The following is a 19,438-nucleotide window of genomic DNA, read 5'->3' on the forward strand; positions in this document are numbered from 1 at the left end:
TTTTCTCTTCTGTATCCCTTGCCTTGAAAGGGCAACTGAGAAAAATACAACCTGTGTCCCAATGTTCTTCAGTTTCTTTCACAAGATTGCATAATCACTGGCAAAACTCTTAAACTCCTTTTGATAGTGTCATTTTTTCCCATATGAATCATAAGAAGTGGGTAGTTATCATTTATTTTGATAAACACTGGGAGTTTCACTTTTACTTCCTAGAAATGTGTATCAGAAAAAGAACAGACCTCTCTGTAGCTGTTAGGTAGTATGGTGGATAAAATGCTAAAATTGGAGGCAGAAAAATGAGATTGAATTCTGCTTCACACACTTACTGGTTGTGTGACCTATTCAAGTCACTTAACCAGAGATTTGATTCCAATGCATTGAACTTCATATTCCATCATTCATTTCCTTTTAAGAATGCTCTAAGAGAAAAAGGGAAAAGGGGAGATAAAAAGAGGAAAACTACATCCCACGAAGAGGCAAAGGAAACCTATCATATCTGAGGGAATTTAGAGAGGGGGAGGAACATTGTATGGCTCTTACTCTCATCAGAGTTGGCTCAAAGAGAAAATAATTGGCATATGTGGTTTACAAAGAGTCTTCTCTCACCTCATTAAAAAGTGGGAGAGGAAAAGGGAAAAGGAAAAGAATAATGGAAGCGTACAAGAAAGGGGAAGGGATTCAAAGGGGGGAGGGAGGGATACTAAAGAGGGAGAGCTGTGTGACCCAAGTGGGACCCATAAGTTTAATGCTGGGAAAGGGGTAAGGGGGGGCAGGAAAAAGAAAAGCATAATCTGGGGATAAGATGGCAGGAAATACAAAATTAGTACTTTTAACCATAAATGTGAATGGGATGAACTGTCCCATAAAGCAGAGGCGGATAGCAGACTGGATCAAAAGTCGGAACCCTACAATATGCTGTTTACAGGAAACACATTAAAAGCAGGGAGATACAGAGTAAAGGTAAAAGGCTAGAGCAGAATCTATTATACTTCAGGTGAAGTCAAAAAACTAGGGGTAGCCATCCTTATCTCAGATCAAGCAAAAGTAAAAATTGATCTAATTAAAAGAGATAAGGAAGGAAACTACATCCTGCTAAAGGGTAGCATAAACAACGAAGCAATATCAATATTAAACATATATGCACCAAGTGGTATGGCACTCAGCTTCCTAAAGGAGAAGTTAAGAGAGTTGCAAGAAGAAATAGACAACAAAACTGTAATAGTAGGAGATCTCAACCTTGCACTCTCAGAATTAGACAAATCAAACCACAAAACAAATAAGAAAGAAATTAAAGAGGTAAATTTAGGTATTAAATATTAGAAAATATTGGAAAAATTAGGTATGATAGATCTTTGAAGAAAACTGAATGGTGACAGAAAGGGGTATACTTTCTTCTCAGCAGTTCATGGAAACTATAAAAAAACTGACCATATATTAGGGCATAAAGACCTCAAAATTAAATGAAGGAAGGCAGAAATAGTAAATGCTTTCTTTTCAGATCACAATGCAATAAAAAACTACATTCAATAAAAAGTTAGGAGTAAATAGACCAAAAAGTAATTGGAAACTAAATCTCATCTTAAAAAAAGATTTGCTGTTTCAGCAAATTATAGACACAATTAATAATTTCACTTAAGACAATGACAACGATGAGACATCATGCCAAAATTTGTGGGATGCAGCCAAAGCGGTAATAAGGGAAATTTTATATCTTTAGAGGCTTACTTGAATAAAATAGAGAAAGAGAAAATCAATGAACTGGGCTTGCAATTTAAAAAGCTAGGAAAAAACCAAATTAAAAACCCCTGATCAAATACTAAACTTGAAATTCTGAAATTAAAAGGAGAAATTAATAATATTCAAAGTAAAAAATCTATTGAATTAATAAATAAAACTAAGAGTTGGTTTTATGAAAAAAAAACAATAAAATAGATAAACCTTTGGTAAATCTGATTAGAAAAAGGAAAGAGGAAAATCAAATTTAGTCTTAAAAAAGAAAAGGGAGAACTTTCCACCAATGAAGAGGAAATTAGAACAATAATGAGTTACTTTGCTCAACTTTATACCAATAAATTTGATAACCTAAGTGAAATGGATGACTACCTCCAAAAATATATGCTTCCCAGATTAACAGAGGAGGAAGTAAATTGCTTAAATAGTCCCATTTCAGAAAAAAAATAGAATAAGCTATTAATCAACTCCCTAAGAAAAAATCCCCAGGACCAGATGGATTTACATGTGAATTCTACCAAACATTTAAAGAACAATTAGCTCCAATACTATATAAACTATTTGAAAAAATAGGAATGAAGGGCCCTATCAAATTCCTTTTATAACACAGACATGGTACTGATACCTAAACCTGGTAGGTTGAAAACAGAGAAAGAAAATTATAGACCAATCTTCCTAATGAATATTGATGCTAAAATTTTAAATAAGATATTAGCAAAAAGACTACAGAAAATCATCCCCAGGATAATACACCATGACCAAGTAGGAATTATACCAAGAATGCAGGACTGGTTCAATATTAGGAAAACTATTAGTATAATTGACCATATTAATAACCAAAGTAACAAAAACAATATGATCATCTCAATAGATGCAGAAAAAGCATTTGATAAAATCCAACATCCATTTCTATTAAAAACAATTGAGAGTATAGGAATAAATGGACTTTTCCTTAAAATAATCAGTAGCATCTATTAAAAACCATCAGTAAGCATCATATATAATGGGGATAAACTGGAACCATTCACAGTAAGATCAGGAGTGAAACACGGATGCCCACTATCACCATTACTATTCAATATTGTATTAGAAATGCTAGCTTTGGCAATAAGAGTTGAGAAAGATTTAAAGGAATGAGAGTAGGTAATGAGGAAACCAAATTATCACTCTTTGCTGATGATATGATGGTATACTTAGAGAACCCCAGAGATTCTACTAAAAAGCTATTAGAAATAATCCACACCTTTAGCAAAGTTGCAGGATACAAAATAAACCCACATAATTCATCAACCTTGTTATATGTCACTAACAAAATCCAACAGCATTACAAAGAGAAATTCCATTTAAAGTAACTACCGATAATATAAAATATTTAGGACTCTGTCTTTCAAGGGAAAATCAGAAACTATATGAGCAAAACTACAAAACATTGTCCACACAAATAAAGGCAGATTTTACCAATTGGAAAAATATTAAATGCTCTTGGATAGGGCAAACAAATATCATAAAGATGACAATATGACCTAAACTAATCTATTTATTTAGCGCTATACCAATCAGACTCCCAAAAAACTATTTTAATGACCTAGAAAAAATAACAACAAAGTTCATATGAAAAAAAAGGTCTAGAATTTCAAGGGAACTAATGAAAAAAATCAAATGAAGGTGGCCTAGCTGTACCAGAACTAAAATTATATTATAAAGCATCATTTACCAAAACCATTTGGTATTAGCTAAGAAATAGACTAGTTGATCAGTGGAATAGTATAGGTTCAAAGGACAAAACAGTCAGCAACTTTAATAATCTAGTGTTTGACAAACCCAAAGACCCCAACTTTTGGGATAAGAATTCACTGTTTGACAAAAATTGCTGGGAAAAATGGAAATTAGTATGGCAGAAACTAGGCATTGACTCGCACTTAACACCGTACACCAAGATAAGGTCAAAATGGGTTCATGACCTAGGTGTAAAAAATGAGATTATAAATAAATTGGAAGAGCATATGATAGTTTATCTCTCAGATTTGTGGAAAAGTGTAATGGGCTGAGGTTTGAGTTGATGCACTGAGGTCCCAAGTACGTGAGGCTAAATAGTAATTGGGCTATACTCTATTAATATACATGATTGGATAAAGAATGGTCCCTGCCCACTCTCGTGCAAGTCCTGATGTGTTGTATAGGAAATGACAATTTTGGTGGGTGGAGGCAGAGAGAGAGACAGGAAAAGAAGCCGAGAGAGATTGGGCCTGGGTTCGAGACTCCGAGCTGCTGGTTGTGTGGCTGCTGGTCGAGCTAGCTTCTTGACTCAGCTACACACATTGCTATCGCCGATTCTCTTCCACCTCTGATCCTTCTTCACTGAGAATAAAGACTGACGGTTTTCCCCTAACCTGAATTCCTGTCTCCTGTCGATTTAAAAATACACAATCTTCACAGAATAGGAAGGAATTTTGACCAAAGAAGAACTAGAGATCATTATTGATCACAAAATAAAAAATTTTCATTATGTCAAATTGAAAAGTTTTTGTACAAACAAAACTAATGCAGACAAGATTAGAAGGGAAGCAATAAACTGTGAAAACATTTTTACAGTCAAAGGTTCTGATAAAGGCCTCATTTCCAAAATATATAGAGAATTGACTCTAATTTATAAAAAATCAAGCCATTCTCCAATTGACAAATGGTCAAGGATATGAACAGACAATTCTCAGATGAAGAAATTGAAACTATTTCTAGCCATATGAAAAGATGCTCCAAGTCATTATTAATCAGAGAAATGCAAATTAAGACAACTCTGAGATACCACTACACACTTGTCACATTGGCTAGAATAACAGGGAAAGATAATACAGAATGTTGGAGGGGATATGGAAAATTGGGACACTGATACATTGTTGGTGGAATTGTGAATACATCCAGCCATTCTGGAGTGCAATTTGGAACTATGCTCAAAAAAGTTATCAAACTGTGCATACCCTTTGCAAAATAATCCAGCAGTGTTACTAATGGGCTTATATTCCAAAGAGATTTTTAAAGAAGGAAAAGGGACCTATATGTGCAAGAATGTTTGTGGCAGCCCTTTTTGTAGAGGCCAGAAACTGGAAACTGAGTGGATGCCCATCAACTGGAGAACGGCTGAATAAATTGTGATATATGAATATTATGAAATATTATTGTTCTGTAAGAAATGACCAGCAGGATGATTTCAGAAAGGCCTGGAGAGACTTACACGAACTGATGCTGAGTGAAATGAGCAGGACCAGGAGATCAACAACACTATATGATGATCAATTCTGATGGACATGGCCATCTTCAACAATGTGATGAACCAAACCAGTTCCAATAGAGCAGCAGTGAGTTGAACTACCTACACCCAGCAAAAGAACTCTGGGAGATGACATAGAATTCCCAATCCCTCTGTTTTTGTCCACTTGTATTTTTGATTTCCTTCACAGGCTAATTGTATACTATTTCAAAGTTTGATTTTTTTGTACAGCAAAATAACTGTTTGGACATGTATACATATATTGTATTTAACTTATATTTTAGCATATTTAACATGTGTTGGTCAACCTGCCATCTGGGGGAAGGGATGGAGGGAAGGAGGAGAAAAGTTGGAACAAATGATTTTGCAATTTTCAATGCTGAAAAATTACCCATACATATATCTTGTAAATAAAAAGCTATAATAAAAAAAAAAAGAATGCTCTCAGGCATTCTTATTACAACTAGAAAGTAGTAACTACATTGTTTACTGTATTCTGAAAGGTAACCTAACTTGAAAACTACCTATAAAGAGTGGCAATAATTCTGAGTTATATAACACTTTAAAGCTCACAAAGTAGCTGACATGAAGAATCATAGTTGATTTCCACAACAATCCTGTGAAATTGTATGATACTTATCATCATTCCCATTTTATAGATGAGGAAATTGAGAACTGGAAAGGTTTAGTACTTTCTTATAATGAGAAAATTGGAGGATGTTAGAGGCAGAAGTGAAATTAGCTCTTTCTGGTTCATAGACAATCATATTAGCCATCATGATATACTGCCTCTGAAGGCAGTATAGCAATAAATACCCTAGACCCAAATAGAAAATTGTGCCGATGTCTATCTGGGAAGATTTTATGACTACAAAGACATGAAGGTGAAAGAGTAGGAATTAGATGCCATCAAATAAAAATGGGATTCTAATATTATAACTAGGAGAAAATGGTAGTTTTGAGGATATGTTATAATTTGTTCTTTGAAACAAATTAGACTAGTTATATGCTATCATTCAAGCATTTAATTTCTAAAACTTAGAAAGTTAGAGATAATTGTCTTTTGATGAAAATTTTAGTTACATAAACATAATTTAGAATAGAAAGGAGCCTTAAAATTTATCTAGAATGACACCCTAATTTAACAATGTAAGGATGAGGGTTTTGTTCTTTTTAAGTTGTAATTGTCACTAGCAAAATTTAGTCTGGGGTTTTGTTTCTTCCTACTTTATCAAGAGACAATTCAGAGAAAGCTATCTTATCTGTATTTTGAGGTCAAAACTGGGGGATGAAGATTTTTTGTTTTTTGTTTATTTTTGTTTTTTTAGCAAAAGGAGTTTAATCTTATCAAAATAGAAAACAATTAATTACTGGATTTGATTATATCTTTTCTTCAAATCAACTAATGTAAATCCCCATCAATTCTCTGTGTACAGAATTATTCTAAATTTGATCTTTGCTTACAAACTCCACAAGATTTCATTTGGACAGCAAATACTGAAGCTGGGGGCAGAGAATGGGCACAGGGAGAGTGTAAGAATGGGGAAAGATGGGATTGAAAGTTCCCCATTTGTCTCTGGTGCTTGACTAGAGGGTAACACTTTTGATTAAAACAAAGAATCATCTGAGTGCGAACAGGTACCTGTACATTTCCTCAAATGAATCAAAACTATTGTGTGAGAAGTGGGTTTAGACTCAAAGTATAACAAGATCAGGATCAGGATTGCTATATTTTACACTGCTGCTTTCCTTTCCCACATGCAAGTTTCTTTAGCACCTTAAGAAAGTTGAATAGTATCTCTGTCATCAGTTTAAACCCTTATTGGCTAAGTCCTTTCACCTCCATTTTGAAAATTTCCTAATTGTAATTAGCTTTTAGAAAGGAAGAGAGAGAGGGATAGGAGGAAGAGGGGGAATGAACTAAGAGGGGAGAAAGAGAAGGGAATAAAAAAGGGGAAGGGGGGAAAGAGAAAGGGAAAAGAGAAAGGGGAAAGAAAGGGAAGAGGGAGAGGAAAGAAGGGGGAAAGAAAGAGGGAAAGAGAACAGGAGGGAAGAGGAAGAATAGGAGAGGGAAAGGGGGGAAAAGGAAGAGGGGAAGAGGGAAAAGAGGGGAAAGAGGGGTAGGAGGACAAAGGAGGAAGAAGGAGAGAAGAGGAAATGGAGAGAGAGGTAGGGGAGAAAGTGAAGAAAGAAAGGGGAAAGGGGAGAAGAGGAGGGGGAGGGGGAAGGAAAGGGGAGAGAAAATATTATAATGAGAGGTGGTAGGGGCTGAGAGACTGGGACTTTGATAAAATTATTTCCCAGCCTTAAACAATCTAATCAAAAAATTAAAGAACACCATGGTCACCCTACCTGGATGGGATCTGAACAAGATTGAGGAGAAAGTTAATCGAGTCTCAGTATCAACAATATCTTTCAGATGCTGGCTTGATAGAATAAAATTTCAGAAAAAATACCTATCTCCCCATTATTATTTATTTAATAATCATTTTTCTCATTATCCAGATATTTTTAGCAGACTTTATTTTGTCTCAACCACAAAGAGTCCAGAGGTTTATGAGAGCTAGATAGGAATAAAAAATGAAACAAAGAGCTCAGCTCTTTATTAAGTATTAAACATTTTTGCTAAATGACAGCTTGAAGTGATTGTGATGGAAGTTAGAACTTTTCATCTAAAAACAAACTCCCTGAAAATGAAGAGAAGAGAACCAAGTGGATTTTAGGGACCATTATGTTGTAACAGGGCTTAAAATTAAAAAAGGTATAATTTACATAAAGAAACTGAGGCCCTAAAAGTTTTAATACCTTGCCTAAGGAGTCCTCTGACTCCCTATCTAGTGCTTTTTTTCTCCTCATCACAGCTGCCATGACTAAATACTGTCTTAAAATAATTTTAGAAGCAAAGTCCTTCCTGTTCACAAGAGAAGAATAAACCTCAGGAAGAAAGAGATTAACAGCTGAGTTGTCTAAAGTCCTGACTATACCTATTTTCCAAGGAGGAATAAAGGGAAACCCAAAATAAAGATAAGTGGAAAAATTATAGGGACTTCCTGCCAGGTCTCTGCTATATTCATTTTAACTCTCCACATTTGACCATCAGTGAAGTTATGATTGAAGTCCCATGACACCTAACCTGAAAGTATCTTTAACAAACTTTTAGTGCTAGTTTCCATTTCATATCCTCACTTTTTAATTCTCACATTCTTTCCCATATAATGTAATGCTTGAATGTTTATTAAGGATGGTGTTTGAGTTGAATATATTCTAGCTAATAAAGCAGTTTAAAGCATCAAAAATGAAATATATTTTCATATTTTAAAAATCTCCCTGACCCACAACATTGCTAAGTGAATTTGATTTGGGTAGAGGGCACTTAATAGGGTTTCAATTTTTACTTCTGACACATATTAGATCTGTGACCTTGTAGATATCATTCACCTGTCTATTTCTTAGGCAACTTTAAAACTTACAGAATTGTTGATCTGCATTGTTTGAGGAAGTTTCAATACCAGGCATTCCTTCCTTACCCCAACATCCAGGTACAGGCCAGCCATTCTTTCTCCTTCAATTCTCTCCTGATTTCATTCCTGACTTTCTGTACTTCATCATGTTTTATTAGACTTCTCACCCTGGGAGATCTCTCTGCCCAAGGAGCCACCTCCTTCATTTAGTAAATTCCTCCAGCATTTCCATTTTGACAAAATGCCAGTATAGCCATGTTCAATCCATTACTCTTCTCCAGAATTTACTTCTGACTCTCTAGACATCAATGCTTAGTAAATGCTTATTGACTTGTTGGTAATGAATTCACAGATCTAGACAAAAACAACAATTTTCTTAATGCGTTTATTATGACCAATAGTATCAAAGGCCTTGATCAGATCTATAAATGTTGTATTCAGACCTCTGTTCTGGCATTTCTCCTGGAGTTGTTAAGCAATAACACTGTTTCTTGGCCCCTTCTGATGCCACACTGGCTCTCAAGTAAATGACCTTTTTTTCCAGGAGTAAGATCAACCTATTAAGACGGACTCTGACAAGAATCTTAACAGCTATTACTGAGAGAAACCTCCCTCTATGGGAGTGTAGAGATTATAAACTGATCCAAACTAAAGGTCTACAGAGCGGTTGTGCTGACCCCATTGTTGTATGCCTGTGAAACCTGGACTAGCACCATGCTAGCAAACTGTATTGTTTCCATTCGAATTGTCTTAGGAAGATTCTGAAGATCACCTGGCAAAATAAGATACCAGACCTTGAGGAAATTTCTTGAACTAAACTGTCAAACATTCTAATTCCATTGGGTTGGCCACATTGTTCAAATGCCAAGTGTATGCTTGCCAAAAAGATTATTTTATGAAGAGCTCACACAGGGCAAGAGCTCACAAAGTGATCAAATAAAGTAATTCAAGAACACTCTCAAGGTGTCTCTCTCTTTTTAAAATACAATTTTATTTTTTCAAATGCATGCAAAGATAGTTTTTAACATTCACCTTTGCAAAACCTTGCAGATTTCTCTCTCTCTCTCTCTCTCTCTCTCTCTCTCTCTCTCTCTCTCTCTCTCTTCCTTTCCCCTAGACAGCAAACGATCTGATATAGGTTAAACATATGCAATTCTTCTTCTAAACATATTTTCATATTCATCATGCAGCTTAAGAAAACTCCACATTCAGTCTCCATAGTTCTCTCTCTGAATGCAGATGGCACCTTTCATCACAAGTCTATTGGAATTGCTCAAGGTCTCTCTTAAGAATTTTAGAACTGATTGCATGATGCAGACAAAATTAGAAGGGAAGCAGAAAACTGGGGGGGGGGGAAATTACATCCAAGATAAAAGCCTCATTTCCAAAATATATAAAGAATTGACTCAAATTTATAAGAATACAAGTATTCTCCAATTGACAAATGGTCAAAGGATATGAACAGATAATTTTCAGAAAGCCAGTGTGGCATCAGATGTGAAAAAAAATGCTCCCAGTCACTATCAATCAGAGAATTGCAAATTAAGCCAGCTCTGAGGTACTACTACACATCTCTCAGATTGGCTAACATGACAGGAAAAGGTAATGATAAATGTAGGAGGAGATGTGGGAAAACTAAAATACTAATATATGGCTGGTGAAGTTGTGAACTGATCCAATCATTCTGGAGAGGAATTTGGAACTATGCCCAAAGAGTTATCAAACTGTTCATAACTGTGATGACTGCGTTAGCACCCTGGATACTTTAAAATCAGCTGGAGTTAGGATAAACAAAAGTTCTTGATTTTTATTTTTTATCGAAGGGAGAGGAGAACTTGTGGACACAGGAATCTCCTCTTTCTTCTACCGCCTGGAGTCATCTCGCTTGTCCTACTCTACTCTCTTATCCCTCCTCCTCCTTTCTCTATACAACCAACAGATTGAGCCCGCACAGAATGGTGGGGCAGGCCATTTTCCAAGCAAATGCTAATAAAGTATTGTCCAGTTGGTAATTAGCCTTAAGTGCTTGTTTGTCCAAACCTCAGTGCATCTGCTCGGTTTCATCCCATTACACATAACCTTTGATCCAGTAGTGTCTCTACTGAGTCTGTATTCCAAAGAGATAATAAAAAAGGGAAAAGGACTTATGTGTGCAAAAATATTTGTATCAGCTCTTTTTGTAGTGGCAAGGAACTAGAAATTGAGTGGATGTCCAGTAGTTGGGGAATGGCCAAATAAGTTATGGTATATTATAGTCTATAAGAAACTATCAGCAGGATTGTGGTGTTCTCTTCTTTATAATATAATGGTTCTCTCTGGGAGCAGGTTTCTCGGGGAGGTTTTCTGGAGGCAGCCTTAGTTTCAATTGACAATAATAATCACTCCAAAATGTAGCCAGTTGAAAAAATGCAAACGTTTATTTTCTCCTTCTGAAATAGCCCGGTTAGTTTTTCTTAGAGGCCTATCTTTCTGCTTGGTTCAAAGAGCTCTTGCAGTTATCCTTTGCCTCTGCTTTCTTCAGCCACCAGCCAGCACCAAAGTCGGAATGAATCTCTTATCTCCTTGCCTGGGGCTGGGCAGCTTTCTGGAGAGCCTTTCAGACTAGCCTTGGTCTCAGTGGGGGAAGTACAGGAACCCAGCCACCACAGTGGTGTGAGATAAAGTGAATCTGGTTGCGCCTCTGAGTGAGGGCTTCTCCTGAACTGACTTGACTGGCTCATTGAAGATCTATTTATGCTCCTTCTTTGAGAGTGGGATTGTGGGATCCAAGAGTGGGATTATGGGTTTCCTCCCAGATTGCTCTCTGGCCCTAAGAGCTTCTTGCATATAGCTCTCTAAAGGTGTGAAAACAAGCATTGTTTCTATCAGTTCTACTTAGTACCTTGTTTCAAGTTCTGGCCCATAACATCTCCTTGTAGGATCAGATTTATCATACTGAACTATGATAAATTAGATAATTATTGTCTCTATCAACTCTAATGACTTAACAGTTTGTAAGGATTCCAACACAGGATCATTTCAGAAAGGCATGGAAAGATTTATATGAACTGATGCTAAGCGAAATGAGTAGAACCAAGAGAACATTGTACATAGCAACAATAAGATTATGTGATGATCAACTCTGATGTATTTGTCTCTTCAACAATAAGGTGATTCAGGCTAATTCACTAGACTTGTGATGGAGAGAACCATCTGCAACCAGAAAGAGGACTGTGGGACTAAATGTGGATCACAACATAGTATTTTCAACTTTTTGTTTTTATTTGCTTGCTCCTTTTTTTTCTTTTTCCTTTTTTTCCTTTTTGTCCTGATTTTTCTTGTGCAGCTTGATAAATGTGGAAATACATATAGAAGAATAGCACATGTTTAACATATATTGAATTACTTGTATAAGGGAAGGGATGGGGTGAAGGGGAGGAAATTTGGAACACAAGGTTTGCAAAGGTGAATATTGAAAACTATCTGCATATATTTTGAAAATAAAAAGTTATTATTTTTTAAAAAGCTGATTGAGTGACATGGGAGACACTGGCACAGGACCTACATCATATTGTGCCCTTATCAGAGAGGGTTCTGTGCTCTATGAGCAAAGCAGAATTGAATTAAATCAGAAGAAATGCTAAGTTAGAGAAGCCACCCCAAAAGTTAATAGGGACTATTGTTCTGATCAGTCACAACTGGACATACTGTAACTTGACTCTTAGCATAGTGATGTCATTTTGATTCTCTGTGAGAACAAAAGACACCAACCAATCAACCTACTACATACTTTGGCATTTCTAATTACTTCAGGAACATATAGATGAATGAGATTCATATCCTCTAACCTCAGGAAATTGACAATTCAACAGGAAGGATTTAGTCTAGGAGACCAGGAATTCTTACCCTCTATCTTCTTGTGTCATTAAAACAAGGCACAAACTCTGGGAAAAGGAATTGAAGTGGTTTTATGCTCCCATCTGAATGATGAAAGGATTTAATTTTCCTTTGTAAGGGAATACATCATAACTTTCATGTGGGGCAGTAGAAAGAATGCTGGATTTGAAGTTACAGGAACTAGGTTCAAATCACAGATCTCCCAGTTATGAGCTCTGTGACCTTAAGACAAGCCATTTAAATCCCTCTGAGCTTCAACTTCTACCTCTGTAAAATGATGGAGATGGAAAGTGTATAACCTCTAAGATTCCTTCTATTTCACTTCTATGATCTATTCTCTTTGGGAAATTGGATCAAAAGGAATAACTTTAAAAAATTATAGTAGGATTTCTAGAGAATATTGAAGTCTTTGTATTTAAAAACAAAACTCCTAAAAGAGAATAAGTGTCAATTGCTAACCATCTTGATCTATATTCTATGATAAATTACTTATTATTACTATTACTAGTCTAGTAGAAAGAGCACTAGATTTGAAGTCAAAGGACCTTTTTCTGAATTGGTTCTTCTACTTACTGTGCACATTTGGGATCTGATTATAACCTTTTCCTGGGTCTCAAATTTTCCTTTGTTAAAATGAAAAGATTATACTAGATGATAATAGTGAAGGTCTCTACACCTACAACTTGATGATGCTTGTTTTTTTTCATAGCTTGTATATCATGCATATAAACACATTTAAATCTATTACATAATGTAGAATTTTGCATAAACAATGAACAGAACACAAGCAGAACTGTTTGAATATGGGCCAAATGTTCATTAGAATGAAGGCAAGCATATTTGGAATGATTTTACCTGACAGTTGTAGAATTTCAGGAGGAAAAAGCGGCTTAGTATAGTGGGAGTCAGGATGACCTGGGTTCATTTTGACACATTTTGGCTTTGGGAGGAAAGCCCTGACAATTCTCCAAGATTCTAAGTTGCACAGGACTTCCTAATTTGCATAAATGACATTGATGCTTGATAAAAAATCACAAGTTCTGATCAAAAACAAAAATGAAATTTTATAGATAGATAGATAGATATAGATATTCACTGAATTCCTCAAGAATATGAACATTAAATCTTTTTAAAAGTATTTTATTTTTTCAAACACATGCAAAGCTAGTTTTCAACATTCATTCTTGTAAAACCCTGTGTTCCAAATTTGTCTCCTCTCTTCCCTTCTCCTTTCTCCCCAAGGTAGCAAGCGATCCAATATAGATTAAGCATGTGCAATTCTTCTAAACATATTTCCATATTCATCATACTGTGCAAAAAAATCAGATCAAAAAGGAAAATACCATGAGAAAGGGAAAAAAAACAAATAAACAAAGGACAACAAAAAGATGAAAATACTATACTTTGATTCACATGCAGTTTCTATAGTTCTCTCTCTGGTTGTGGATGTCACTTTCCATCACAAGTCTATTGGAATTGCCTTGAATTACATCCTTGTTGAAAAGAACAAAGTCCATCTCAGTTGGTCATCACATATTCTTGTTGTTACTGTGTACAATGTTCTCTTGGTTCTTCTTACTTCACTTAGCATCAGTTCCTATAAGTCTTTCCAGGTTTTTTTGAAATCAGTCTTCTCATCATTTCTTATAGAACAATAATATTCCATTATATTCATATATCATAACTTATTCAGCTATTCCCCATCTAAAGGGTATCCACTCAATTTCCAGTTCCTTGCTACTACAAAAAGGGCTGCTAAAACATTTTTTCACATGGGATCTTTTTCCTTCTTTTATGATCTGTTTGGGATATGGACCCAGTATGCACAGTTTTATAGCTCTTTGGACATAGATAAATATTAAATCTTAAGAAACTTCCAAGCTTTCTTACCTTATAAGCTGGCTATGCAGAACCAGGTGACACAGTCGATAGATTGTGGGTTTGTATTTAGAAAGATTCAGTTTCCTGAGTTCAAATCTGGCCTCAGACATTAGCTGTGAACCCTAGGCAAGTCACTTAATCCTGTTTGACTCAGTTTCCTCACCTGTGAAATGAGCTGGAGAAAGAAATGGCAAACCACTCCAGTATCTTTGCTAAGAAAATGGGGTCTGAAAATGACTGAACAATAAATTCAAAACCAGCACTTGGTAGAAGGGCATCTAACACAATGGAAAGAATATTCAACCCATAATTTTAAAACTTGAGTTTAAATTCTGAATTTTTAATGTGTAACATACTATTTATGATTTTGGCTAAGTCATTTCACTACTGTGGACCTCAGTTTCCTCATGTGTAAAATAAGGGGGTTAGATTAAATGACTGCTGTGAAGTCTTATAACTATTTATATCTCCCCAAATAATTCATTCAATAGTTAAATGAATAATAGACAAAATGACTTGCATGAGCTCAAAATATCACATTTCTCTCCAGCTTTTTAACTATCTGGAAAAAATATATAATGAATATAATCTTTAATAAACAATATTAAAACCTTATGAAATTTTGTAAATTTTCTTTGTGATTATAATCTTTGAATACATATCTATCTCTTAGAAAATTAAGACATTTAGAACCAAGATAGTGAAGTAGTAGAAAGAAATACAGTACAAATTCAAGTGTGATCCTACAACTCCTCCAAACCAGTGTAAAATGTGCCAGACTAAGTCCTAATCAGGAAAAAAATAAAAAGGTAATATCACAGTGAATCACTTTGTCAGTCCAGGTTGGCATAGGGAGACAGATCTATGGACATAGGAATGAACATGGGAAGCATTCTAGGGAAGGAAAATGATATGCCTCAGAACAAGATGTCAAACATCCAGGGTAGAAATGACTAAATCTGTGTAGGATGAGGAATTGGTAATAACTGGTAGTTCTGTTGCTTATTATGCAGTACTCAGTCACACAGAGTGGACTGAGGAGATGTGTGCCCCAAAGTGGCAGTCCAGAGTGAAGAATGTTTGCAGATCCTAGGTTATGTACTAGCAAAAATCTAGCAACAATGTGATTCTAATCCAACTCTCAGTTCTAGCCTCTGATCCAGTATAAGCAGAAATTTTAAATTAAAAGGGAGGTTCTGTGACTGAACCAGTAAAGCTTTCCAGATAGCTGATAGCATCTGAATTCAGTATAGGACTATAGAAATTCTAACTAGGACAAGCCCACAGACATGTTCCTCAAACTAAAACCCAGGTCAGGAACTTGCAGACATCATGCCAGAAGAGAATCAAAGAGAGTTAACCTTGCATTGGAACACTTTGGAAACACTGACAATTTGAAGCTTGAACTGCCTCTGAAATCCTACAATACAACATTCAATAACCCAAGCAACAGAGCTATAACAGATATTACCTCCAAAGTGGGTAGATCCTAGCTCTCAAAAAGTCAGAAGTCAGGAAGTAGGCTGAAATAATGAGCAAACAAACAAACAAAAAATCTTGTCATAAAAAGCTGTTGTCACAGATGCTCAAGACACAAATCCAAAAGAAAAGAGTGATTCCAAAAATGCTCATAAGCAAAGTTTTAAAGAAAAACACAGCTTGAGCACAAATTGAATTAGAATTCCTTAATGAGAAGAAGCAAGATTTAAAAAAATATATTTTAAAAAGATTTTATAGGGGCAGCTACTAAGTGGCTCAGTGGATAGAACACTAGCCCTAAAGTCAGGAGGATCTGAGTTCAAATGTGACCTCAGACACTTAATGCTTCCTAGCTCTGTGATTGTAGGCAAATTATTTAACCCCAATTGCCTCAGAAAAAACGAACAAACAAAAATATTTTATAAATGAAATGAGAAAACTAGAGAAAAAGTAGAAAAGAAATGAGATTATGAAAGAACGAACTGGAAATAAAATTAACAACTTGACAGAAGAAGTATAAAATCTTGCCCAACCAACAAACTCTCTGAAAATTAGAATGAATTAAATAGGAAATAAATATTCCAAGAGATAATAAGAAATATTAAAATTAAACCAAAACACTGAAAGAAAATTAAGGATCTTCTAGCAAAAATAACTGATTTGGAAAACAACAACAACAAAATTGTTGGAATCTTTACAAAGTGTTAAGCCATTAGAGTTGATAGAGACAATAATTATCTAATTTAGTATGGTTCAATATGATTGATTTGATCTTAGGAGATATTTTGGGCCAGAACTTGAAACAAGGTACTAAGTACAACTGATAGAAACGATGCTTGTGTTCACACCTTTAGAGAACTCATAAGTATGTAAGTACTCAATGGAGTTCACACGTTTGGGAGATTTTAGGGCTTAGTATGGCTTAGTATGAGATATCCGAATTCATACCTCCCTTAGGGCCAAAGAGCACTCTGGGAGATAATCCAGAATCCCTCTCTCTCCAGAAGGAGGAGTTAACCTTTGGGAGATCATATATATACAGGAAGCTCTTAGAGCTTGAGAGAGTTTTTTTGGGAACATTGACTGGGGTCAGAGAGGAGCACTCTGGGAGGAAGCCCACAAGCCCTATCTTCGAGGCAAAAGAAATTCATTGTATCTTCCAACTTGGTGCTGGCTGGAGGCTGAAAAAAGCAGAGGCAGAAGCCAAGGACAAAGCTGCAAGATCTCTTGGAACCAAGCAGAGAGATAGCCCTGAGCTAACCAGGCTATATTGAAGGACACAATAAAAGATCTGAACTTTTATCAGCTGGCTGAGATTTTGGATCTTATTATTATATTATTATTTAAAGAAGAAAAAACACCAACACAAATAACTTAAGAATTATAGATTATTTTAAAAGCTATAATCAAAAAAAAAAAAAGAAAGAAAAAAAGGAAAAATAAACCCCTTATACATCAAATTTCAAGGAATATAGTTTTTTAAATCTGAAGAAATCATTTGAGAACATGAAGGTAAAATACAAATAGAATCTATTGGTAACCTCTCAAGAGAAATCCCCAAATGCAAACTTCCTGGAATATCATAGCCAAATTTCTGATCTTCTATATCAAAAGAAAATAATATAACAAGCATCAGATAGAAAGATTTCAAGTACTAAGGAGCAATAGTTAGGATTATAACTCTATTTAAGAGCTACTAGTCTAAAGAAGTATAAAGCTTGGAATATGATATTCCAAAATATAAAAGATATAGGTTTGTAGAAAAGAAAGAGTGAGCATAATTCTATGGAGGAAAAATGGATCTTTTAAATGAAATAGTGTACTAGCAAAAAGACTATGAAAAGTCATAGTGAAAAGACCAGAGTTGTGAAGAAATTTTGAAGTGGAAACACTGGAATTGAGAAAAGGAAAAAAAATATATAAATAGAGGGTTGGGGCAGCTAGGTGGCACAGTGGATAGAGCACTAACCCTGAAGTCAGGAGGCCCTAGGTACAAATATGACCTTAGACACTTAACAATGTTGGCTGTGTGGCCCTGAGCAAGTCACTTAACCCCAATTGTCTCGGCAAAAAATAAAATAAAATTAATAAAGTAAATAGTAAAATCACAAGGGACTAAAAAAGGTAATACCTTACATTCTAATGTGGAGAGATGATCACATATGTTCTTTCTGAACTCTATCACCATCAGGAAGCAGAGAAGTCTAATTAGAAGGCCTGAGAGATACTCTTTTGATTTAATGCATTGAAGAGAGAAATGAAAAGGGAGAGGAAAAGGAACATGCTTCAAAAAGAGAAATGAAAAGGGAGGGAAAGAAGAATACGTTAGAAGAGGGAAAATGTGAAGAAAGATGGGGAAAATTATCTCATATACTGATGGTCTACAAATAGAGATCTAAGTAAATAAGAAAGAAGAGGTAGATGAAACTGTTAACACTTAAACCTCACTCTCATCTGAACAGTTCAAGGGAGGAAAAACAAGTACACACACACTCAGTAGAGTATTTCACACAGTAAACTACATTTCATTTAACAAAGAAATTGGAGGGAAAGGGGAGAAGGAAAAACAGGAATTCAAAACTGAGAGTGTTTACCTTTTGGGGAATGACTGAACAAATTATGGTATAGGAATGGGATAGAATATTATTATATTTTAAGAAATAATGAAGGAGATATTTCAGGGAAACCTCGAATACTTTATGAACTGATTTTAGAGTGAAGTGAGCAGAACCAAGAAAACAGTCTATATAGTGATAATAATATTGTAATGACAAACAATTCCAATAGATTTAGAAACTTTGATCAATGCAATCACTATTCCAGAGAAATCATGAAGAAAACCATTCCTGACAGAGAAGTGATAGACTCAGGGTAGACAGAAGTATGGTTTTTTTGGGACAAGATCAATATGGGAATTTGTTTTACTTGAGTATGCACACGCAGCAGGGTTTTCCTCTTCCTTCCTTCTCTCCCCCACCTCCACAATGTGGGGTGAGTAGATAGGAGAGAGAGTAGGTGATTTTAAAATTAATTTAAAAGATAAATAGACAAAATCTCAGGGAATTTTTAAAAATCAAGAAACCATTAATAAAAGTATATTTTTTTCAGTGTCTATTATATGAATCAGTGAATATTTTTTTTGGTTTGGGTTTGTTTGTCTTTGGGGATGGGTGAATGGAGAAGGGATCTTTCAGACTTAATCATTTGCTTTCTTTACATGCCAATTCTTCCCTCATGTCCCTTTTCAATTGAAAAAGAGATGAAGTGGACATTTTCTGGATTCTTAAAAAGTAGGTTAACTTAATTAACCTACAACAAGAACTTTTAGAAAATGTACATTTAATAAAAATGTCACACTGTTAAATCTCAGAACATTTTAATAATTTTATTAATATTGTGGGTTGCTTTCCAGGGGCTGGAAAAGGATAATATTTGAAGAAGTGACATTTTAATTATTTTTTGATTTGTGAAAATGAAGCAACAGATAATGGTAACAAAAGAAAATGAATACCTAAAGCACAGTATAGATATCTAAAAATATGAGTATAGTGGATAGAGAATGGGCTCAGGAAGATCTGAGGCCAAATCTGGTCTCAAACACTTACTAGGTGTGTAATCCTGGGCAAGTCATTTAACCCACATTTACCTCACTTTCTCATTTGGAAAATGGACATGTTGGAGAAATAAATGACAGGTCACTCCAGTATCTTTACCAAAAAAAGCCCATGTACAAAATGTGTGGGGT

Source organism: Sarcophilus harrisii, chromosome 4 (assembly GCF_902635505.1).
Source record: "Sarcophilus harrisii chromosome 4, mSarHar1.11, whole genome shotgun sequence".
NCBI lineage: Eukaryota > Metazoa > Chordata > Mammalia > Dasyuromorphia > Dasyuridae > Sarcophilus > Sarcophilus harrisii.